The 25974-nt window shown below is 43.1% G+C and overlaps 1 long non-coding RNA gene across 1 annotated transcript; it reads right to left on the bottom strand.

Annotated features, from left to right (window-relative positions):
- Window positions 1-1701: 1701 nt before the first annotated feature.
- LOC123730523 (uncharacterized) lies at window positions 1702-25477 on the bottom strand. Its single transcript, XR_006761979.1, has 2 exons — window positions 25195-25477; window positions 1702-2179 (listed from the first exon to the last, which is right to left on the bottom strand). It is a non-coding gene; the product is annotated as an uncharacterized lncRNA (long non-coding RNA).
- Between the last annotated feature and the right edge of the window lie 497 nt (window positions 25478-25974).

Here is a 25974-nt window from a genome sequence, read left to right on the forward strand (position 1 = left end):
TTCAGAAAGTATTCACACCCTTTGACAGTGCCTTCAGAAAGGATTCACACCCCTTGACAGTGCTTTCAGAAAGTATTCACACCCCTTGACTTTTTCAACATTTTTACAGCTTGAATTTAAAATGGATTAAATTTAGATTTTGTGTCACTGGCTTACACACAGTACCCCATAATGTCAGTGGAATGATGTTTTAAAAATGAATTAAATGTCTTGCGTCAATAAGTATTCAACCCCTTTGTTATTGCAAGAATAAATAAGTTCAGGAGTAAAAATTAGCTTGGACTCCCTCTGTGTGCAATAATAGTGTTTCACCGGATTACCTCATCTCTGTACCACACACATACAATTATCTGTAAGGTCCCTCAGTCGTGCAGTGAGTTTCAAACACAGATTCAACCACAAAGACCAGGGAGGTTTTCCAATCCCTCGCAAAGAAGTGCACCCATTGGTAGATGGGTAAAAATAAAAATAAAACAGACATTGAATATCCCTTTCAGCACATATCAAAGCTGCAGGCTAAAGTTAAATCTAGACTTGGTTTCATCTATCTTAATCACTCCTCTTTCACCCCAGCTGCCAAACTAACCCTGATTCAGATGACCATCCTACCCATGCTAGATTACGGCGATGTAATTTATAGATCGGCAGGTAAGGGTGCTCTCGAGTGGCTAGATGTTCTTTACCATTCGGCCATCAGATTTGCCACCAATGCTCCTTATAGGACACATCACTGCACTCTATACTCTTCTGTAAACTGGTCATCTCCGTATACCTGTCGCACTGGTTGATGATTATTTATAAAACCCTCTTAGGCCTCACTCCCCCCTATCTGAGATATCTACTGCAGCCCTCATCCTACACATACAACACCCATTCTGCCTGTCACATTCTGTTAAAGGTCCCCAAAGCACACACATCCCTGGGTCATTCGTCTTTTCAGTTCGCTGCAGCAAGCGACTGGAACGAGCTGCAACGAGCTGCAACAAACACTCAAAGTGGACAGTTTTATCTCAATCGCTTCATTCAAAGACTCAATCATGGACACTCTTACTGACAGTTGAGGCTGCTTTGCGTGATGTATTGTTGTCTCTACTTTCTTGCCCTTTGTGCTGTTGTCTGTGCCCAAGAATGTTTGTACCCGGTTTTGCGCTGCTACCATGTTGTGCTGCCGTGTTGTGTTGCTACCATGCTGTGTTGTCATGTGTTGCTGCCATGCTGTGTTGTCGTCGTAGGTCTCTATGTAGTGTTGTGTTGTCTCTCTTGTCGTGATGTGTGTTTTGTCCTAATTGTGTATTTCATTTATTTTTAGTCCCAGCCCCTGTCCCCGCAGGAGGCCTTTTGCCTTTTGGTGGGCCGTCATTGTAAATAAGAATTTGTTCTTAACTGACTTGTTTAGTTAAATAAAGGTTAAATAAATAAATACAATAAAAATTGTGAAGTTAATTACACTTTGGATGGTGTATCAATACACCCAGTCACTACAAAGATACAGGCATCCTTCCTAACTCAGTTGCCGGAGAGGAAGGAAACTGCTCATTTCACCATGAGGCCAATGGTGACTTTAAAACAGTTACAGAGTTGAATGTCTGTGATAGGAGAAAACATAGGATTCATCAACAACATTGTAGTTACTCCACAATACTAACCTTATCGAGTGAAAAGAAGAAAGCCTGTTGTAATGTATACGCTGGGAGTCAGAACGCAAGTGCAGGTGGTGAGTTTAATATTAAACGGAACATCAAACAATATAACAAACACGAATAGAGTATAGACATGAAACACAAACAATAGTGACTGGGAAAGAACCTAAGGGAGTGCCAGATATAGGGGAAGTAATAATGATGACGTGCAGGTGCGCGTAATGATTGATGCCAGGTGTGCGTAATGATGGATCCCAGGACCGGTGGATAGTATACCGGTGATGTCGAATGCCAGACGCGCGGCACTAGCCGCAGGACGACACCAACCAGAGGAGCGGGCCGAGCTGGACGGCAAAGGTGGAAATCACGGATGATGTTGGGATCCAGAATGTCCTCCAACGGAACTCATTACCGCTCCTCTGGGCCATTCCCCTCCTAGTCCACCAGATACTGGAGCCGACCCCCACGACGCCGGGAGTCCAGTAGAGATCTGACGGCATGGGGGTCAGCATCAGCTAGGGGGGCCAGGAACCACCTGCCTGAGAAGGGAGACATGAAAAGAAGGTGAGATACAGTAGTCACTGGGAAGCTGCAACCTATGTCACCTCATTGACCCTCCGGAGAACCTTGAAAGGCCCCACAAACCGGGGGCTTAGCTTCTTGCAGGGCAGACGGAATGGGAGGTTCCTGGTAGAAAGCCAGACACAATACCCAGGGTGGTACACGGGGGTCTCACTGCGGTGGCGGTCTGCCTGCTCCTTTTGACGGTGGACGGCGCGCTGGAGTCTCATGTGAGCGTCGCTCCACACTTCTTCTGCGCACCTGAACCACTCATGAACCGCAGGCACTTCGGTCTGCCCTGGGGTCCACAGAGCCAGGGCCGGCTGAAAAGGCAGAACACACCGGAGGAGTGACGTAGCGAGTTCTGGGCGTACTCCGCCCATTCAAGGAATCGAGCCCACTCTCCCTGCCGGTCCTGACAGTGACTCCTCAGGAACCTCCCCAGCTCCTGGTTCATCCTCTCCACCTGCCCATTGGACTGAGGCCTATACCTGGAAGTGAGGCTGACCGTGACCCCGAGCTTTTCCATAAAGGCTCTCCATACCCGTGATGTGAATTGGGGGTCACGGTTGGAGACGATGTCCTCCGGAATGCCATAATACCTGCTGGAATAGTGCCTCAGCGACCTGGAGAGCAGTAGGGAGACCAGAAATAGGGATTAAACGACAGGATTTAAAAAATCTATCCACAACCACCAAAATGGTGGAGGGGAGATCAGTAACAAAGTCAATGGATAGATGGGACCAGGGACACTGAGGCATGGGAAGGGGAAGAAGTTTCCCTGCTGGAGCTTTCCGGGGGGATTTGGTTTGGACACATATGGAACAGGACTTGACGTAACAAGTGACGTCCTGCGCCAAGGTGGGCCACCATTACTTCTCAGCGATGGATTGGGTAGTGCGAGAAATACCTGGATGACCAGCAACGACAGCTGTGTGTGCCCAACCACCATAAAGGGGTTAAATCTATGGCAAGACCTGAAAATGGTGTTAATGATCAACAACCAGCTTGTGTGTAGGCCAGGAACACACATATACATATATATATATATATATATATACACATACACACATATATACGTATATGTGTGTATATATATATATATATATATATATATATATATATATATATATATATATATATATATATATATATATGTGTATGTGTGTGTATATGTATATATATATATATATATATATATATATATATATATACACACATACACATATATATATACACACATACACATATATATATATACACACATACACATATATATATGTATTGTCAATCAGTGTTGCTTCCTATGTGGACAGTTTGATTTCACAGAAGTGTGATTGACTTGGAGTTACATTGTGTTGTTTAAGTGTTCCCTTTATTTTTTTGAGCAGTATATTTATTTAGTATTCAAAATTAAGCAGTTGTCTACCTCAGATCTATAAATTATGTACACACAATTGATATCTGCAATGCTGAAGTCAAGGCCAAAAGACTGACAGGCTCCTCACAGGGAGACCATCACATGGGGTGGCAGGTAGCCTAGTGGTTAGAGAGTTGGACTAGTAACCAAAAGGTTGCTAGATCGAATACCTGAGCTGACAAGGTAAAAATCTGTCGTTCTGCCCCTGAACAAGGCAGTTAACCCACTGTTCCTAGGCCGTCATTGAAAATAAGAATTTGTTCTTAACTGACTTGCTAATGAAATAAATGTAAAATAAAAAAATTACATAGAAACATTTTGCTCCTTCCCTCCAGTGGCCAAGAAAGAGGGTGTTTGAACCGAACCTCTCAAGAGCTAAGCTGTCAGGTTCTGTAGTAGTTACATTCAATATGTTTCATTTATTGTGCTTGGGAAAAGATTACCGTTGTCCTAACACATACATTTTAGGCTAATGAAGTTAATGAAGAAAGTGTGAGGGCCAAAGTAAATGTATATGTAGGGGAAGCTGCCAAGTTCCACAGGCCCCCTAAGGGTGAGGGTCAAATTCAGTGAGTTGGACAAAGTTGCTGAGGAGTGCATATGAAGGAGTTAACTTTGGCTCTGTCTCCACTTTATTACATCTGCCGGGGGGCACTGCTGACCCTACTTTCTAGGATGATACACACCCCTCTGATTGTACTTGGAACAACGGAGCGTTTTCCAAAAATGATATGTTAAATGAATGAGGCCCTGTTAAGTCAGCTTTGTTCAGTAATGGATACAACCTCTTAATTTATTAGCCTGTATTGTATCCCCATTGGAGAACATTTGGACAAGCTTAAGGGTTTAGTCTGTGCCACTGGATCTCCTTTGCATCTTATCATACTACTGTAGCAAGCAATAGATGAATAACAACACAGGGCATTGGTAATCTGCTCGAGTTATTTAATACTGGTGGAGACAAATAACCTCTGAGTTGATGTGGCTCTGAATCTATCTGGGTCTGGAAATTATACACTATGTCTAAGTTGTAATTTAAAAAAAAAGCTAAATAAAAATGTATCCCATAGCCAAACAAAATCATTAAATATGGGCCTTTTTTCCACAGGTGGTCTCTGATATTGTCAATGTATTTCTTAAAATGTCATCTTTAAATGGTCACTGCGCCTACCTACGTTAAACGTTAGGAAGTCATTGGAGTACAATGAACATAATTGGATTCTTCCACCAATGCTGTTCTTTGAAATACTCTTGCGTCTCTGAGTAACAGAGAGCATCACCTGACACACAGTCTGACTCCTGACACATCCGAAGCTCCAGAAGCTTGCCACCCCTGAGCCTCATTGTGGCACTGTTGGAATAGGTCTTATTTGGCAAGCTTCTCCACTCGGACGTGCAGTGGCCCACTGTATGCCAGCTTCTCCCACAATCCCCTTCCCTCAATTAGTGACAGCTGCTGGGATCTTTATTAATGACAGATACTTGTATATAGTCCCTGGATGCACAAGATGGCTCAGAGATTTGCACACTGTGATTGTGACCGCAAAGTTAGGTTTAGCAAAGCCTTGACACTTCTAGTGTTGCTATCTGCTGTGGACACAGAATAGCTATGCACTTTTAACACTGCAATTCAACATAGATGTAAAATGAGTTAAAGTAGGAACTAGGCTATTTATATTAATAGTATGACCTGCTTGGTAAAACTGATTTTATAATAAAGAACCAACACTACAAATTAGCGCTGGCTAAAATGACAGTACAGTATTAACACCTTTTGCATCCATGAGTCGGACGGGAGGGAAATAATACAGGACACCCAACCAGGCCCAGATCCCCGTCATTCGCTGGAGAAGGAAACGGAGATTTCGCGAAAAAAAGATCAGGGTGCCTTGTGAGGATCAGGCGACGAGGGGCTAATCTGCCTTTGCCTTCCATCCTGCTAGCTAACGTTCAATCGCTGGGAACAAAATGGGACGAACTGAAAGCATGTATATCCTACCAACGGGACATTAAAAATTGTAATAACTTATGTTTCACGAGTCGTGGCTGAACAAAGATATTAAGAACATACAGCTGGGCAGGTTATACACTCTATCGGCAGGACAGAACAGCAGCCTCTGGTAAGACAGGGGGTGGGGCCTATGCATTTATGTAAACAACAGCTGGTGCATTATATCTAAGAAAGTCTCAAGGTTTTGCTCACCTGAGGTAGAGTATCTTATGATAAGCTGTAGACCACACTACCTACCTAGAGAGTTTTCATCTGTATTTGTCGTAGCTGTCTACATATCACCAAAGACCGATGCTGGCACTAAAACTGCACTAAATGAGCTGTATACCGCCATAAGCAAACAGGAAAAGGGTCATCCAGAGGTGGCACGCCTAGTGGCCAGAGACTTTAATGCAGGGAAACTTAAATCAGTTTGACCTCATTTCTATCAGCATGTTAAATGTGCAACCAGAGGGGGAAAAAAATGCTAGACCACCTTTACTCCACACACAGAGACGCGTACAAAGCTCTCCCTCACCCTCCATTTGGCAAATCTGACCATAATTCTATCCTCCTGATTCCTGCTTACAAGCTAAAATTAAAGCAGGAAGCACCAGTGACTCAGTCAATAAAAAAGTTGTCAGATGAAGCAAATGCTAAACTACAGGACTGTTTTGCTAGCACAGACTGGAATATGTTCTTTGATTCTTCCGATGGCATTGAGGAGTACACCACATCAGTCACTGGCTTTATCAATAAGTGAATCGAGGACGTCATCCCCACATTGACTGTACGTACATATCCCAACCAGAAGCCATGGATTACAGGCAACATTCGTACTGAGCTAAAGGGTAGAGCTGCCACTTTCAAGGAGCGGGACTCTAGCCCGGAAGTTTATAAGAAATCCGGCAATGCCTCCGACGAACCATCAAACAGGCAAAGTGCCAATACAGGGCCAAGATCAAATCGTACTATACAGGCTCCGATGCTCGTCGGATGTGGCAGGACTTGCAAACTATTACAGACTTCAAGGGAAGCACAGCCGAGAGCTGCTCAGTGACACATGCCTACCAGAGGAGCTAAATAACTTCTATGCTCGCTTTGAGGCAAGTAACACTGAAAAATGCATGAGAGCATCAGCTGTTCCGGACGACTGTGTGATCACGCTCTCCACAGCCGATGTGAGTAGGACCTTTAAACAGGTCAACATTCACAAGGTCGCAGGGCCAGACAGATTACAAGGACGTGTACTCTGAGCATGCACTGACCAACTGGCAAGTGTCTTCACTGACATTTTAAACCTCTCCCTGTCTGAGTCTACAATACCAACATGTTTCAATCAGACCACAATAGTCCCGTTGCCCAAGAACACTAAGGTAACCTGCCTAAATGACTACCGACTCGTAGCACTCGCAACACCATTATCCCAGAAACCCTTGACCCACTCCAATTTGTATACAGCACCAACAGATGATGCAATCTCTATTGCACTCCACACTACCCTTTCACACCTGGACAAACGGAACACCTATGTGAAAATGCTATTCATTGACTACAGCTCAGCGTTCAACACCATATTGCCCTCAAAGCTCATCACTAAGCTAAGGACCCTGGGGCTAATCACCTCCCTCTGCAACTGGATCCTGGACTTCCTGACGGTCCACCCCCAGGTGTTAAGGGTAGGTAACAACACATCCGCCATGCTGATCCTCAACACGGGGGCCCCTCAGGGGTGCGTGCTCAGTCCCCTCCTGTACTCCCTCTTCACTCATGACTGCACGGCCAGGCACGACTCCAACACCATCATTAAGTTTGCTGATTACACAACAGTGGTAGGCCTGATCACCGACAACGATGAGACAGCCTATCGGGAGGTCAGAGACCTGACCGTGTGGTGCAAGGACAACAACCTCTCCCTCAACTTGACCAAGACAAAGGAGATGATTGTGGACTACAGGAAAAGGAGGACCGAGCGTGCCCCCATTCTCATCAACGGGGCTGTAGTGGAGCAGGTTGAGAGCTTCAAGTTCCTTGGCGTCCACATCAACAAACTAACATGGTCCAAGCACACCAAGACAGTCGTGAAGAGGGCACAACAAAACCTATTCCCCTCAGGAGACTGAAAAGATTTGGCATTGGTCCTCAGATCCTCAAAATGATTTACAGCTGCACCATCGAGAGCAACCTGATGGGTTGCATCACTGCCTGCGTACTAGAAGTCGACCAATTAATCAGAGTGGCCGATTGTGGATATATTGAAGCAACATCTCAAGACATCAGTCAGGAAGTTAAACCTTGGTCGCAAATGGGTCATCCAAATGGACAATGACCCCAAGCATACTTACAAAGTTGTGGCAAAATGGCTTAAGGACAACAAAGTCAAGGTATTGGAGTGGCCATCACAAAGCCCTGACCACAATCCCATAGAAAACTTATGGCCAGAACTGAAAACACGTGTGCGAGCAAGGAGGCCTACAAACCTGACTCAGTTACACCAGCTCTGTCAGGAGGAATGGGCCAAAATTCACCCAACGTATTGTGGGAAGCTTGTGGAAGGCTACCCGAAATGTTTGACCCAAGTTAAACAATTGAACTTCTTTGGGATAGGGGGCAGTATTTTCACGGCCGGATAAAAAACGTACCCAATTTAATCTGGTTACTACTCCTGCCCAGAAACTAGAATATGCATATAATTATTGGATTTGGATAGAAAACACTCTAAAGTTTCTAAAACTGTTTGAATGGTGTCTGTGAGTATAACAGAACTCATATGGCAGGCCAAAACCTGAGAAGATTCCATACAGGAAGTGCCCTGTGTGACAATTTGTTGTCCTTCTGTTGCATCTCTATCGAAAATACAGCATCTGTGCTGTAACGTGACATTTTCTAAGGCTTCCATTGGCTCTCTAAAGCCGCCAGACAGTGGAATGGGGTGTCTGCTGTCTCTGGGCAAAGAACAGCAGCAGAATTTGTAAGTGGTCAGCCTGGGGACAGTGAGACTGAGATGCGCAGTCACGAGACTACTCAATTGTTTTCTTTCAGCCTTTGAATGAATACAACGTTGCCCGGTTTGAATATTATCGCTATTTTACGAGAAAAATTGCATAAAAATTGATTTTAAACAGCATCTGACATGCTTCTAAGTACGGTAATGGAATAGTTAGAAATGTTTTGTCACGAAATGCGCTTGCGCATAACACTTCGGATAGTGACCTGAACGCACTAACAAAACGGAGCTATTTGAACATAACTATGGATTATTTGGAACCAAAACAACATTTGTTGTTGAAGTAGAAGTCCTGGGAGTGCATTCTGACGAAGAACAGCAAAGGTAATCACATTTTTCTAATAGTAATTCTGAGTTTAGTGAGCCCCAAACTTGGTGGGTGTCAAAATAGCTAGCCGTGATGGCCGAGCTATGTACTCAGAATATTGCAAAATGAGCTTTCGCCGAAAAGCTATTTTAAAATCTGACACCGCGATTGCATAAAGGAGTTCTGTATCTATAATTCTTAAAATAATTGTTATGTATTTTGTCAACGTTTATCATGAGTAATTTAGTAAATTCACCGGAAGTTTTCGGTGGGTATGCTAGTTCTGAACATCACATGCTAATGTAAAAGGCTGGTTTTTGATATAAATATGAACTTGATTGAACAAAACATGCATGTATTGTATAACATAATGTCCTAGGAGTGTCATCTGATGAAGATCATCAAAGGTTAGTGCTGCATTTAGCTGTGGTTTGGGTTTATGTGACATATATGCTTGCTTGGAAAATGGCTGTGTGATTATTTGTGTCTGTGTACTCTCCTAACATAATCTAATGTTTTGTTTTCGCTGTAAAGCCTTTTTGAAAATCGGACAATGTGGTTAGGTTAACGAGAGTCTTATCTTTAAAATGGTGTAAAATAGTTGATTGTTTGAGAAAATTGAATTGTGGTATTTTAGTTGGTTTTGTATTTCGCGCCGTGCGATGCCATTGGCTGTTGGCTAGGGGTTCCGCTAGCGGAACGTCTGTCCTCAACAGGTTAAAGCCAATGCTACCAAATACTAATTGAGTGTATGTAAACTTCTGCCCCACTGGGAATGTTATGAAAGAAATAAAAGCTGAAATAAATCATTCTCTCTACTATTATTCTGACATGTCACATTCTTAAAGTGGTGATCCTAACTGACCTAAGACAGGGAATTTGGCTAAGGTGTATGTAAACTTCCAACTTCAACTGTACATATTACCTCAATTACCTCGACACCGGTACCCCCTGTATATAGCCCCGCTATTGTTATTTACTACTGCTCTTTAATTATTTGTTATTCTTATCTCTTACTTTTTTTTGTTGGTATTTTCTTCAAACTGCTTTGTTGGTTTAGGGCTTGTAAGTAAGCATTTCACTGTAAGGTCTACACCTGTTGGACTCAGCGCATGTGACAAATAACATTTGGTAACTGCGCTGACAGGTAACTGCCAAAATAAAGGAAAATTAGGGATACAGAGTATATTGAAAACAGGTGCTTCCACACATGTGGAGTTCCTGAGTTCATTAAGCAATTAACATTCTATCATGCTTAGGGTCGTGTATAAAAATACCCAGTTGCCCATTATTTTGGCTACAATGGTTTGAAGAGATCTCAGTGACTTGGAAAAAGGTGTCTCAAAAGTAGGATAGGGGGTTTAAAGGGAGTGTGTGTGTCTCAGTCACCAGATCTCAACCCAACTGAACTCTTATGGGAGATTCTGGAGCAGTGGCTGTGAGCGTTTTTCAACACCAAATGATGGAATTTCTTGTGGAAGACTATTGCGACACCAGATGCGACCCCAGAGTTCCACACCATTGTAGAATCTATGCCAAGGCACAGTGAAGCTGTTCTGGCTCATGGTGCACCAACACCCTATTAAGACACTATGTTGGTGTTTCCTTTATTTCTGCAGTTACCCATCTGTCATTGATCGGCCCCAATGCTGGGACCATAACTTATAATATATTGATTACTACGAATATGGCTGTCTAGTACTACTTCCAGATATGCTTACAAATATCCCAGGATGCACCAGTGAAATAGTTGTGTAAGCACGTGCCACACTACAATGTGCTAAATCTGACACTGCATCCCTGCTCTCATGCTTGCTTATCTGAGTCTGAATCAATAATCAAAATACAATTAAGGAACCGGATTACACTAAACTAAGAAACATGCTTATGGACACATGAATGTCTGGGGGGAGGGGGGAGACACCCCCATTCATATCTATTTTTCATATTTTATTTTTTAGGGAAGGGAAGACTCGTAAGCAAGCATTTCCCGGTAAAGTCCACACCTGTTGTATTCGGCGCATGTGATTTATAAAATTAGATTTTGATTTGATGCTCAATACAAACACGGGGGGGAGTGCCACCCAATAGCTTATCCTATGATAATATTATTATTGCCACAGGGAAAGGTCAAACCGCAGCACACATGTTAGTTTTCATGGCCTCTGCTGTGACTCCACAGATGGCTTCAGCATTGCTGCAGGGCAAAGATTCTCTTAAGAGCCTATGGGGTGCAGGAGGAGGGCTGACAGCCTTCCCAAGGTGCCATCATCTTGGCTCTGGACCCTGCCTTACCCTTGTTTGAAACTTCGATTAGAGCCGTGGGTATGCTGAGGCGCTCGTTTCCAGAACTGCTGCAGCAGCAGAATCTGCCCCATATGTGCTGCCTTTGGCACATGGGGGGGCGTATCAGGCTGATTACTGGGGATTAAATGATCATCTTTTGAACCTGACCAGTCAGTTAAAAAGGTCAGTCATGATTTATTTTACCAGCTGTCATTCAAACCACCTGACATGTTGTTGCGTGTTGTTTTCCTGAGCCTATAGTTTATTACTAATAGTTAGTGCAGTAATTATCATAGCGCAGTCACAGACAGCCAATAATGCATTATACTAAACAAAAATATAAACAAAACAAGAAACAATTTCAAAGATTGAAATAAATAAAATGGATATTGGCGGGAACTGGAACAGGGCTGTCGTACACGTCGATCCAGAACATCCCAAACATGCTCAATGTCTGGTGAGTATGCAGGCCATGTAAGAACTGGGACATTTTCAGCTTACAGGAATTGTGTACAGATCCTTGCGACATGGGGCCATGCATTATAATGCTGAAAAATGAGGTGATGGCGGCAGATGAATGGCACGACAATGGGCCTCTCGTCACGGTATCTCTGTGCATTCACAGTGCCATCGACGCAATTGTGTTCGTTGTCAAAAGATTATGCCTGCCTATACCACCCCACCACCATAATGGGGCACTCTCTTCACAAAATGGACATCAGCAAACCGCTCGCACACACAATGCCATACATGTGGTCTGCGGTTGTGAGGCCGGTTGGATGTACTGCCAAATTCTCTAAAACGACGTTAGAGGCGGCTTATGGTAGAAAAATGTACATTCAATTATCTGGCAACAGCTCTGGTGGACATTCCTGCAGTCAGCATGCCAATTGCACGTTCCCTCTGAACTTGAAACATCTCTGGCACTGTGTTGTGTTACAGAACTGCACATTTTAGAGTGGCCTTTTATTGTGCACCTGTGTAATGATCATGCTGTTTAATCAGCTTCTTGATGTGCCACACCTGTCAGGTGGATGGATTATCTTGGCAAAGGAGAAATGCTCACTAACAAGGATGTAAACAAATGTGTGCCCAAAATTTGAGAAATACGTTTTTTTTGTGTGCATATGGAACATTTCGGGGATCTTTGATTTCAGCTCATGAAACATGGGACAAACACTTTATATGTTGCGTTTACAGCAAACAGCAAACTAGCTCCTCATTATACACAGTGGACTGTCCAGATGGAACATTATCACAAGTTATATAATCTCACATCACTGTGCCAATGTGCAAGGCCTCTACTTCTCAGGTTGTATTTGGAAACTGGGGCAACTGTACACCTATTTTGCAGAACGGTAACCTAACTCCTTTAACAAAGTCATCCAATCCAAAATAAATGATGTGCTATATTTACCATCCTTCCCACTCTATGTTTAGAATGTCAATGAGAAATTCATACATAGCAGCAAGATTGTTTTGATCATGCGGACTGGAACATGTTCCGGGTTGCCTCAGAGAATAAATATCGATTTAAACGCTGACTCGGTGAGTGAGTTTATAAGGAAGTGCACAGGAGATGTACCAACTGTGACTATCAAAACCTACCCTAACCAGAAACCGTGGATAGAAGGCGGCATTCACGCAAAACTGAAAGCGCGAACCACCGCATTTAACCATGGAAAGGTAACTGGGAATATGGAAGAATACAAACAGTGTAGTTATTCCCTCCGCAAGGCAATCAAACAAGCAAAATGTCAGTATAGAGATAAAGTGGAGTCACAATTCAACGGCTCAGACACAAGACATATGTGGCAGGGTCTACAGACAATCACAGACTACAAAAAGAAAACCAGCCACATCACGGACCCCGACGTCTTGCTTCCAGACAAACTAAACACCTTCTTTGCCCTCTTTGAGGATAACACAGTGCCACCGACGCTGCCCGCTAACAAAGACTGTGGGCTCTCCTTCTCTATGGCCGAAGTGAGTAAGACATTTAAACGTGTTAGCCCTCGCAAGGCTGCAGGCCCAGATGGCATCCCTAGCTGCGTCCTCAGAGCATGTGCAGACCAGCTGGCTGGTGTGTTTACGGACATATTCAATCTCTCCCGATCCCAGTCTGCTGTCCCCACATGCTTCAAGATGGCCACCATTGTTCCTTACCCAAGAAGGCAAAGGTAATTGAACTAAATGACTATCGCCCCGTAGCACGCACTTCTGTCTTCATGAAGTGCTTTGAGAGACTAGTCAAGGATCATATCACCTCCACCTTACCTGTCACCCTAGACGCACTTCAATTTGCGTACCGCCCCAATAGGTCCACAGACGATGCAATCACCATCACACTGCACACTGCCCTATCCCATCTGGACAAGAGGAATACCTATGTAAGAATGCTGTTCATGGACTACAGCTAATGATTCATCACCATAGTACCCTCCAAGCTCATCATTAAGCTCAGGGTTCTGGGTCTCAACCTTGCCCTGTGCATTTGGGTCCTGGACTTTGACGGGCCGCCCCCAGGTGGTGAAGGTAGAAAACATAATCTCCACTTCGCTGATCCTCAACACTGGGGCCCCACAAGGGTGCGTGCTCAGCCTACTCCCTTGTTCACCCATGACTGCGTGGCCATACACGCCTCCAACTCAATCATCAAGTTTGCAGACGACAACAGTAGTAGGCTTGATTACCAACAACGACGCGACAGCCTACAGGGAGGAAGTAAGGGCACTTGGAGTGTGGTGTCAGGAAAACAACCTCTCACTCAACGTCAACAAAACAAAGGAGATGATTGTGGACTTCAGGAAACAGCAGAGGGAGCACCCCCCCCCTCCATCCACAGGACAGCAGTGGAGAAGGTGGAAAGTTCTAAGTTCCTTGGTGTACACATCACAGACAAACTGAAATGGTCCACACACACAGACAGTGTGATGAAGAAGGCGCAACAACGCCTCTTCAACCTCAGTAGGCTAAAGAAATTTGGCTTGTCACCTAAAACCCTCAAACTTTTTCAGATGCACAATTGAGAGCATCAAACACCTTACATGTTGCATTGATATTTTTGTTCAGTATAGTTGAAAATGCTCTTAAATACTCATGAGACAACTGCCAACAGGCGCCAAGTCCTTTGCCATCTTCAAGATACATTTTCTTTATTTTGCCAAATCAACACGTTAACCCTCAATTTGCTGTGGTTTTGGAGGGCCGCATTTGAGAGGCTTTCCGCAACACTTCATGTAGAAAAATGTAATGCTCTCAAGACAAGGTTTTCAGCTACTCAACACCCCCTTCAATTTCCTTTCACGAATGAAGATTGGCTTTAAAAGCTTCAGAAAGCTAAATGAAATAAAAGTCAAACATGTTTTCACACCAATGACAAACACAGAGCACATGTCTTTGGGGCATCAAAGTGTAGAGGTGAGGATCCATCAGGATTTAGTCTACTTGGAAACATTGCATTAGAGGGCTACATCTATTCCACTGTGGATCTGTCAGTTACTTCTTGCTCCACTTCTCTCATAAACTCACCACTTGGCGCCATGACTGATGGGTAACAGGGCTATTAAATAGTATCCCCAAGAAAATAATAATCTATTGAAAAGTACTGCAGGAATACAAATATTAAGCATTGCTACACATAAGAAAGAAGTGGGTAAATTGTTGTAAATGGAAATAGTAACACAATGTTCTATATTAAGTAAGTGTGGAGAGATAACCCTAAGGTTTCCGGTGCTAAACCCCATGATAACCACCACCACCTTGCTCATGTGGAGTTGATCAAAACATTTTAAAGCCACGAACCATATGTCCACAGGGCACCAACTGTTAAATTCTTACTGCATCTGAGCTTTATTTTCAGCAAGGTAATTGGAGGTGTCTCGCTGTGACTGCACTTTTGGGCCAACCACAGAGAAGCAACTACTTTCATTTTATGGGCATCAAGTACACACCGTGATGGCATTAAAAGGCACTAGTTTGCAGGAGTGGGAGAATTTTTAGACACACCACATCAATTTCATGGGTCAATGGCATCTTCAGTGGGGTCAATGATTCTTCTGTTTTTGATTTTTAAATTATATATGTCAACAAGGCCAATAGTAAAAACTGTATTTTTAAATCTAAAGTCTAACTCAGTGAGTATCTCTGAATAGTAAGCATCTCACTAATATTAAGCTCTTTTACAGCCCATTGTTTAATGAGTTCAAAAATACCATCACAACTAAAATACTGGATGATCACATCCCATGTTTATCAGTAATTGTCACTCACTGTAAGAAACAAATAGAGAAATACATTACAAAATATAACAAATATGCTAAGGTCCATTTTAGAATACATTATTTTCAGCACAATAAACTAAGTGTTTTCTACAGAGCTGAGACTAATACGTTCCTGAGTATTGTCGCGAACATAGTACAACACCTAACGATCTCTTGTGGGCTCCCGAGTGGCACAGCGGTCTAAGACACTGCATCTCAGTGCTAGAAGCGTCACTACAGACCCTGATTAGATTCCAGGCTGTATCACAACCGGTGGGGATTGGGAGTCCCATAGGGCGGGTTAGGGTTTAGCTGGGGTATGCCGTCATTGTAAATAAGAATTTGTTCTTGACTGGCTTGCCTAGTTAAAAGGTTAAAATACATTTTAAAAAGGTTTGGACTAAGGATGCACAATTCATCCTTAGTCGCCTGATAAGAAATGAAAAATATTATATCGGCATCAGTCCGATGTGGAAACAAAAGCTGATGTTGGGAACTGAAATATCTCTCCTATTAGCAGCGGAGACAAACTGAGTGTTCTGTAGTCAACAATGTGCTGCTTAGCTCATAGAACCGTAGTTACGTGAGTTAGCTTTGATATCTGCAAATAGCAGTTGGGGCAAACTGAGTGGTTTTTGTTTTCTTCATACGGTTTTGGCTCGAGCTAAATAACCCCCTTCCTTGAAGCTAAGACTCTCAGGAACATGTATGTGTATTCTGTTTCCCTCTAAGACGCACAAGCCATGTTAGAAGAGGGACTGTGACAAAACTGCAGTTGAAAGCAATGCAGATATTTTTTCTACACACACAATTATTGCCTGATGATCTTCCCTTTATGTTTTCCTGAACTTTCCAATAACACACAGTGGCCTCCATCATTCTTAAATTAAGAAGTTTGGAACCACCAAGACTCTTCCTAGAGCTGGCTGCCCGGCTGAGGTGAACAAGAACCCGTTGGTCACTCCGACAGAGCTCCACAGTTCCTATATGGAGATTGGAGAACCTTCCAGAAGGACAACCATTTCTGCAGCACTCCACCAATCAGGCCTTTATGGTAGGGTGGCCATAAAGTATTCACGTGCATATGTATTCACCTCCTTTGCTATGAAGCCCCTAAATATATCTGGGGCAACCACCTACCTTCAGAAGTCACATTACTAGTTGATATATATATATATATATATATATATACACACATACATACATAATACACACACACATACACACACCTGTTCTGAAAGGCCCCAGAGTCTGCAACACCACCAAGCAAGCGGCACCATGAAGACCAAGGAGCTCTCCAAACAGGTCAGGGACAAAGTTGTGGAGAAGTACAGATCAGGGTTGGGTTATAAAATAATTACTGAAACTTTGAACATCCCACGGAGCACCATTAAATCCATTATTAAAAAATTGAAAGAATATGGCACCTCAACAAACCTGCCAAGAGAGGGCCGCCCACCGAAACTCACGGACCAGGCAAGGAGGGCATTAATCGGAGAGGCAACAAAGAGACCAAATAAAACCCTGAAAGGAGCTGCAAAGCTCCACAGCGGAGATCGGAGTATCTGTCCATAGGACCAATTTAAGCCGTACACTCCACAGAGCTGGGCTTTACGGAAGAGTGGCCAGAAAAACGCCATTGCTTAAAGAAAAAATAAGCAAATACGTTTGGTGTTCGCCAAAAGGCATGTGGGAGACTCCCCAATCATATGGAAGAAGGTACTCTGGTCAGATGAGACTAAAATTGAGCTTTTTGGCCATCAAGGAAAACACTATGTCTGGCGCAAACCCAACCCCTCCCATCACCCCGAGAACACCAAAGTGAAGCATGGTGGTGGCAGCATCATGCTGTGGGGGATATTTTTCCATCGGCAGGGACTGGGAAACTGGTCAGAATTTAACGGAATGATGGATGGCGCTAAATACTGGGAAATTCTTGAGGGAAACCTGTTTCAGTCTCCCAGAGACTAGAGACTGGGACGGAGGTTCACCTTCCAGCAGGGCAATGACCCTAAGCGTACTTCTAAAACAACACTTGAGTAATTTAAGGGGAAACATTTAAATGTCTTGGAATGGCCTAGTCAATGCCCAGACCTCAATCCAATTGAGAATCTGTGGTATGACTTAATGATTGCAGTACACCAGCGGAACCTATCCAACTTGAAGGAGCTGGAGCAGTTTTGCCTTGAAGAATGGGCAAAAATCCCAGTGGCTAGATGTGCCAAGCTTATAGAGACATACCCCAAGAGACTTGCAGCTGTAATTCCTGCAAAAGGTGGCTCTACAAAGTATTGAGTTGGGGGAGGGGGGGTGAATTGTTGTTGCATTTTTAAAGTGGTAGGCATGTTGTGTAAATCGAATGATACAACCCCCCCCCCCGCAAAAAAAATTATAATTCCAGGTTGTAAGGCAAAAAAATTGGAAAAATGCTAAGGGGGTGAATACCTTCGCAAGCCACTGTACAGTTGTGCCAAGCTTGTAGCGTCATAGCCAAGAAGACACAAGGTGGTAATCGCTCCTAAAGGTGCTTCAATAAGTACTGAGTAAAGGGTCTGAATACTTATGTAAATGTGATATCAGTTTTCTATTTTCAAAATAATTTGCAAAAATGTAAAAAAAACTGTTTTTGCTTTGTCATTGTGGGGTATTGTGTGTTGATTGATGAGGGGGAAAAAAACGATTTAATCAATTTTAGAATAAGGCTGTAACGTAAAATGGGGAAAAAGTCAAGGGCACTGAATACTTTCCGAATGTACTGTATATATAATTTTATTTATTGTTCAGTGTAGTTTCAGGTTTCATGTTTTATTTGTCGGATTTGCGGATAAACACGGTATACACCGTCCAATGAAATGCTTACTTGCAGGTTCCTTCTCGACAGTAAGACAACAATAAGACAATAAAATAGAAGACCACAAACATAAAGTACATGTCTCATTAGAATAGAATAAACATTTTAGCAGAAGTATAATACAGGAAGGCACAATTTATACTCCCAATATTTCAACGTGTTTTGGGGAAGTGACAAGTGTTTAAATTTTGCAGTATTTAGCAATCATAATAAGAGTCTGGTAGCAGTGTGTGTGTAGCATGAATGTGTATGTCTGTATCTGCCTGCGTGAATGAGTGCATCTGTGCTAAGATGCGGAGAATCAAAGCAGGTGGTCAGTCCAGTTCAACTGTTCAGAAGTCTGATGGCTTGTAGATTGAAACTCTCTGAGCCTGTTGGTATCAGACCTCATGCTCCAATATGGTCTGCCCAACGATAAGGGAGCAAACAGCTTGTGGCTGGGGTTTGTGGGGTCCTTGATGATTCTGAGGGCCTTTCTTCAGGCACCGTTTCGAGAAGATGTCCTGGATGGGTGGGAGCACGGTCCCAGTGATGTACTGGGCCATCTTCACTTCCCGCTGGATTGCCTTGCGGTCGTGGACGGAGCAATTCCCACACCAGGCCATGATGCAACCAGTCAGGACACCCTCAATGGTGCAGCGGTAGTATTTGGAGAGTCCAAATTAGAAATTTGGGGCTCCAACCGCTGTGTCTTTGTGAGATGCAGAGTAGGTGAATGGATGATCTCTGCATGTGTGGTTCCCACCGTGAAGCATGGAGGTGGTGTGATGGTGCTTTGCTGGTGACACTGTCAGTGATTTATTTAGAATTCAAGGCACACTTAACCAGCATGGCCACCACAGCATTCTGCAGTGATGCGCCATCACATCTGGTTTGAGCTTAGCGGGACTATCATTTGTTTTTCAACAGGACAATGACCCAACACACCTCCAGGATATGTAATGGCTACTTGATCAAGAAGGAGAGTGATGGAGTGCTGCATCAGATGACCTGGCCTCCACAATCACCCGACCTCAACCCAATCGAGATGGTTTGGGATGATTTTAGACCGCAGAGTGAAGGAAAAGCAGCCAACAAGTGCTCAGCATAACTGGTAACTCCTTCAAGACTGTTGGAAAAGCATTCCAGGTGAAGCTGGTTGAGAGAATGCCAAGTGTGCAAAGCTGTCAACAAGGCAAAGGGTGGCTACTTTTTTGGTTACTACATGATTCCATATGTGTTATTTCATGGTTTTGATGTGTCCACTATTATTCTACAATGTAAAAAATTGTAAAAATAAAGAAAAACACTTGAATGAGTAGGTGTCCAAACTTTTGACTGGTACTGTTTGTAAATGTGATAGTTCTGTTTTTGTTGTTGTTGATTAAATTGTTTTCCCCCCTTCTCATCAATCTATAAACAAACCCCATAATGATGAAGCAAAAAACAGGTTTTTATAAATGTTATAAAAACCTGTTTTTGCTCGTCATTGTCTTTTAATTTTTTTGTATTTTTTATTTATTGAATATACGAAACATACAATATACTTGCAGTGAAGCCACTCAACAACTACATCATACCAGTGATCCAACAGATTTCCATTCAGAGCGACACACAGAAGCATCCAGGGTCAATGCCCTGCTCAAGGGCATGTTGACCGATCTACCACCAGGCGAAAAAACGTGAACCCGAACCCTCCAAGATCCCCCCCACAGTTCCCCAATAGCTGTCCCTCAACCATTCTAGACCCCTCCCACAGTCGGGGGGACTGTGGGAAGAAAAATACAATGAATTCCATTCCCACCCCCAAGAACCCCCAATGCACCAACATTATTATTAGGTTTTTGTTTATAGATTGATGAGAAGAAAAGAAAAAAAAACGATTTATTCAATTTTAGAATAAGGATGTATCATAACAAAATTTTAGAACACACTGTAACATCAAAGATCCACCACTATATTTTTCAGTTGGTATGGGGTTCTTTTCTGCTTATGCATCCTTACTTCGACAAAAACACCACTGGTGTGCGTGGCCAAAGAACTATATTTTCATATCATCTGACCATTGCATCGGTTCCAATCCAAGTGCCAATTATGTTTAGCAAACTCCAGGCATTTACATTCGTTGGATGACATGACAATAGAGCTCTTTGGCTATTTTTTTCCATTTTGTGCACCTGCCCCCTGAAAGGTCTGTGCACTGCATGATTTTAAGTGTTAATCACTCAACAATGAGGAAAAACATGGCCAAAGGAAAGCAAATGTAATAGGGGCCGCACTGGCAAGAGATCAAATTTGAGTCAACAAGCAACAAGTCACCACTCAGCAATTTTGTAAGATGGAACATGGTCATGGTCACTATGGTCATTATAAAACCAGTTTTCATCTTTTCCTATGGCCAAACATGCAAGCAATATTACATTACTCTTTCCAGAATATATCTATCTGATATAGCTACCGTTGGCACTCTACACCCTGGCTACCTCAACTAACATTCACACCCACCTGCTGGGATTGGCAGAAATTCTTCCCTCTCTAAAGGGCAGCCATTCTGTTCACCTGCACACTGTGGTACAAACCCACTGTGAGGGCACAGTGCCTGGCATAATGCCAACGTCAACTGAGGTGACCCATACAGGCACCAACACAACCAGGATTTGAATTTGGAGAAGGCCTTGTGTGCACTTTTCAACCGCAAGGCGAAATAAGGTCAGACAAGGACAAGGGGAGGGGAGTAGGCTGAGCTTTCGCAGGCATTCACAGCATTTGAGACTATTCTATACAAACACAAACACAATTTTACAAATATACACATTACAGTACAGATAAAATGTGCAGACGTCATATGAAAAACGCTAAAACCAGTGGTTTATTTGAATTGGAATCTGCTGGAATAGGATCAGGCACCCCTCAGATTTGACCTCTCATGGCATGATTTACACTGAACAAAAATATAAAAGGCAACATGTAAAGTTGGTCCCATGTTTCATGAGCTGAAGTAACAATCCCAGAAATGTCCCATATGTACAAAAAGCTTCTCAAATGTTGTGCACAAATTTGTTTACATCCCTGTTAGTGAGCATTTCTCCTTTTCCAAGATAATCCATCCACTTAACAGGTGTGGCATATCAAAAAGCTGATTAAAGCCCTAGTGAAGAGGTCCCTACGCAATCACGTCATGTAGCCTAGGGTAGCTAGCAGTCTCCCTAGTCTACTGTTAATTCTGAATTTGAAAAGTGAGATTGCCTTTTATCAATTGTTATGAAAGGAGGCTATCTAGTTTAATGACCTTTTTCAATAACAAAAATCCACAGAAAGATGAAACATCTAACCCGAATCAAGCCAAAGAACTGCCAGATCCAGAGGAAAGGAGTGAGAGGCAAGCTGCCCCTGATGGAGATGCCTTAGCTAACAGCGCTTCTAATGCTGCCAGTTCAGTATCACCACGGCACCTCCACTTGCTATTAGGCCTACTAGCGAGTCCGACTTCGCGGGAACGGGAAACAGGAAGGATAGTGCATCCACCAATGAAGTCCCCGGACCCGGTTCAATTTGGATGGAGGCTCTGTTCGAGAACAAGCAAAACTATAACCCTTGGCCTGTCATGCAAAATTCGAGGCTGGGCTGTACAACATGCAAAAAGGTAGGGAGCTTGGGTCCGGAAAAGACTGGAGGGATGAAACTCGCAACAGAGTGGGTGGAATGTACAGTAACCTCCAATATTACAAGAAAACAAAGAGCCCTCAGAAAGAAAGCTGAACATGCCCAAACCAAGGCCCATTTAGCGGCAGCAAGCATTGTACAAAGCTAAAGAGGACACCTTAAAAGGGCAATTCACCTTCTTTTCAACCGCATATTCATTATCTCCAGCACCAAAGCAGGGTCTACATATGTGACCAACTGGCTCAAATCGGTCTTATGTCAAATTTAAAGCTTTTTTTTTTACATTGAGTCTCTGCTTTTATCCAGAGCTACAACATGGTATATCACACACTACAGTTGAGGAACAAAGGGAAAGTAATATTGCTTTGAAAGTTCATAAACTTATTAGAAAATTGCCTTTGAATGTTTTGGTACTACTACTGGAGAGCCGTTCTTTGTCGACACCCATTCAGCATCATTCACACCCTCTTAAGCTTTAGCCCCACCCATCTATTTAAGGGTTGATCTGAGCGTTCTGTACTAACAGCAGCAGTCAAGCACCCAAGCTAACCTGTTAGCAACTTCCAGACACAAATGAGAGAACGGCTCACTGAACATTACTCGTCCAAGCAGAGCTGGTTAGGCTGTTATGTTACCCAGAGCGTTGGTGACTACAACTGTGCTGTCAGATTGTCCATTCGTAAATTCAGAGCGTTTCGCCAGAGCGCACACTGGCCAATGAGTAGGGTTGATCCGAACGGTCTGACCTCATAACGGCAGTCAAGCACCCAAGCTAACTGGCTAACATTGGCTAGCTTGCTAGCTACTTCCAGACACAAATGAGAGAACACCCCACTGAGCATTTTCCTCGCCCTAGCAGAGCTGGTTAGGCTGTTTTCATGTTATCCAGAGCGTTGGTGACTAACTGTGTTGCTGGTAACAATTGAATTACGTTTTTTTTGTCGACGCTTACTGACACGGCAATATTCAACGGGTGTTGAGCGTTCGTATATTCATCAGTTATTCTGCGCTCTGGCACACTCAAACAAGACAGACTTTTAATAGATATGTAGCTAGCTAGCTAGGTAAACAATGAACCACAATCCCAACTCATGACATTACTACCCTGCATGAATCTGCAGGTAGCTAACCAACCAAGTTCAATGTTAGCTAGCTAACATAAGGCTATAACTAGTCAAGCAAATGGCTCTGAGATACGAATAATAAGATCATACACGTAACGTTAGCTAGCAAGCCAGCCAGCTAACATTAGCTAGCTCGCTAACAATAGTCTTTTCATTTCAAGTTAAAGTGTATGTCAAAATTAGAAACATGTAATATCTGAAAATGTAGCTAGCTAGAATATCTTACCCGTGGTCTGAAATCAGAGTAGATAGCCAGAGCAAATTTACCAGCTAGTACACCTATCAACAGTTGTTGGTGATATTCTATTGAAATGGATACTTACATAGTGGAGTCCTTTGTTAAGACATGTCATACACGTAACGTTAGCTAGCTAACAGAACACTAACTTGAAATAAAACCACTTTCTGTCAAAATTAGAAACGTGTAGCTAGCTGGACTATCTTACCCGTATACATCATGGATGGATGGGTCTCCTGTCAGATGCCATGGTTGCCCTTAGTTTGAAGATATAATCCGGAGACAGGTGTTTTCTCCATCTACTTTGCTATCATACTCGAATTCCACTGATTTCAAAACTCGGGCCTCCAGAAAGTGGAGAGCATACATGTAACGTTAGCTAGCTAACAGTACACTTTAACTTGACATTAGGCTTATGCAGTTTTACTACGCGATACATTTTAAAAAAAAGCCCCGTTAGACAGGTTTACCTAGAAATACAGACCAGCTCAAATAGACAGAAGCGTGCTATATGGCAGACCAATTCAAACTCATCTCTCGGCATGTCCAGCCCACTCATTATCTCAGCCAATCATGGCCAGTGGGAAGGTTGCTTAAATTTTCTGTGGCTAAACCAACTAGGCTCTTGATTTAACAATTGTATTCGTATTTACAGATGGCATACAAGTTTGTTATTAAGGCACATGAAAGTTCACATGTTCGAGAAGACATTTCTGCCCAAAAATACATTTTGGATAAAAAAAAAAGGTTATGTTCAAACGGCTCTCCTGTGAAGTAGTGACCCGCAACATATGCCTAGTTTCCTGAAACGGGTCACAAATGTGAAAACTGAGCGTTTCTAGAAAAACGCTTCTCTGTGACATCACAGGGTAGGATTAAAAGTAAGAAAAAAACAGTGATTTTCAAAACCTGCAATGATTTTCTTGCCAGAGGGAGGGTATTTTCTTGCTCCCCACATCACTGAGAATCTCATAATGTTTGAATATCACTGTTTTTAAAATGTTTAAACTTTTGATGATCTCGTCAGGCCCTTTTCTACATCAGCCGATGTCAAAGTGCTGTACAGTAACCCAGCATAAAACCCCAAACAGCAAGCAATGGCTAGGAAAAACTCCCTAGAAAGGCCGGAACCTAGGAAGAAACCTAGACATCCAACCAGGCTCTAAGGGTGGCCAGTCCTCTTCTGGCTGTGCCAGGAGGAGATTATAACAGTACATGGCCAAGATGTTCAAACGTTCATAGATGACCAGCAGGGTCAAATAATAATAATCACAGTGGTTGTAGAAGGTGCAACAGGTCAGCACCTCAGGAGTAAATGTCAGTTGGCTTTTCATAGCCGAGCATTCAGAGTTAGAGACAGCAGGTGCGGTAAAGGGAGAGAGTGTCAAAAAACAGCAGGTCCGGGACAAGGTAGCCATCATTTTACCGTACTATTTTTTTTCTACAAAATGCAGAAATGCATGCAGACACTGGTATTGTACTGGAGATAATTAAAATGAGGTTGAAAAGTGGTGGAGCTGCCCTTTAACAGATGTCATACTTAACACTCAAAAAAAAAATTGGCACTACAAGAGTTTTCCGAACAGCTTACAAAGGAGGCTAAACGTCACAGGCCCGCTCATGACTTTAAGCAAGAAATCAACTGTCAGGAGTTAAATGGACTTGACATGGGGAGAATTCTCCATTCCAATAACGCTGGCTGCAACACACAGCAACATATTTAATCCGAAATGAAGCGAAAACTATTTGAAAGAATAGTACAGGGCGCTCCCAAAATCAGCTTAATGCTGGATGAGGCTACTAGTTTGAATAAGAAAAGTGCCTTGATTGTATATATCAGACTTCAGCTGGCAAATACGGACATACCTGCAAAAAAATGTTTTGACCTTGTAGAACTGGATGATTTATCTGCAGAGGGATTAGTCCGTAATCTGTTATCTGCATTAGAGGGTGTGAAGTTGACTGAGAACTTTCGATCCAAAACGCTCATTGGAATAATGTATGATGGTGTGCCTGTCATGCTGGGACGCAAGAGTGAAGTAGCAACCAGGCTCCAGGCAATGTGGTAAAAGAGATGGGAGCTATCAATCATTTTAAAATAGTGATGGACAAACTATATGCACTTTATTGCGTATCTAACAAAAACCAAATGTAGCTGAGGCAGTGCGTAGATAGTTTAGACATTCAGCTGTGCAACTTGGCAGGATCCTGGACACTAGATGGGTGGCATCCAGTTTTAGAACTGTAGATACTGTTTGGAAGCATTTCAACACAGCAGCTGAGGATGCCTCCCGCGACGGCGTGACTCGTCAGAGCTATAGTGGCCTTGCTATGCTCATATCCTCGCATGCGTTAACAATCTAGGCCTTGTGTAATGTACTTCAATAACTGAGTTGTCACTCGAGCTGCAAAAGAGAAACCGCACAATTATTAATGCACACAGGGCTGTCTTCAGAGAAACAAGGGTGGTCAGTGCAACGGCACAGCAGCCAGGCTGACACACAACTCAGCCAGACAGGAACTCAGGAGAACTCTTTCCAAGGCGTCAAACTGAATGGCGGAAGACCCAGCAAAAGAGTCCTTAATCAAAGGGAGTTTTTTGAGAGCTTGGCGAGGAACTTGGAGGCTAGAATGTTCTCTCAAGGA

Source organism: Salmo salar, chromosome ssa25 (genome assembly GCF_905237065.1).
Source record: "Salmo salar chromosome ssa25, Ssal_v3.1, whole genome shotgun sequence".
NCBI lineage: Eukaryota > Metazoa > Chordata > Actinopteri > Salmoniformes > Salmonidae > Salmo > Salmo salar.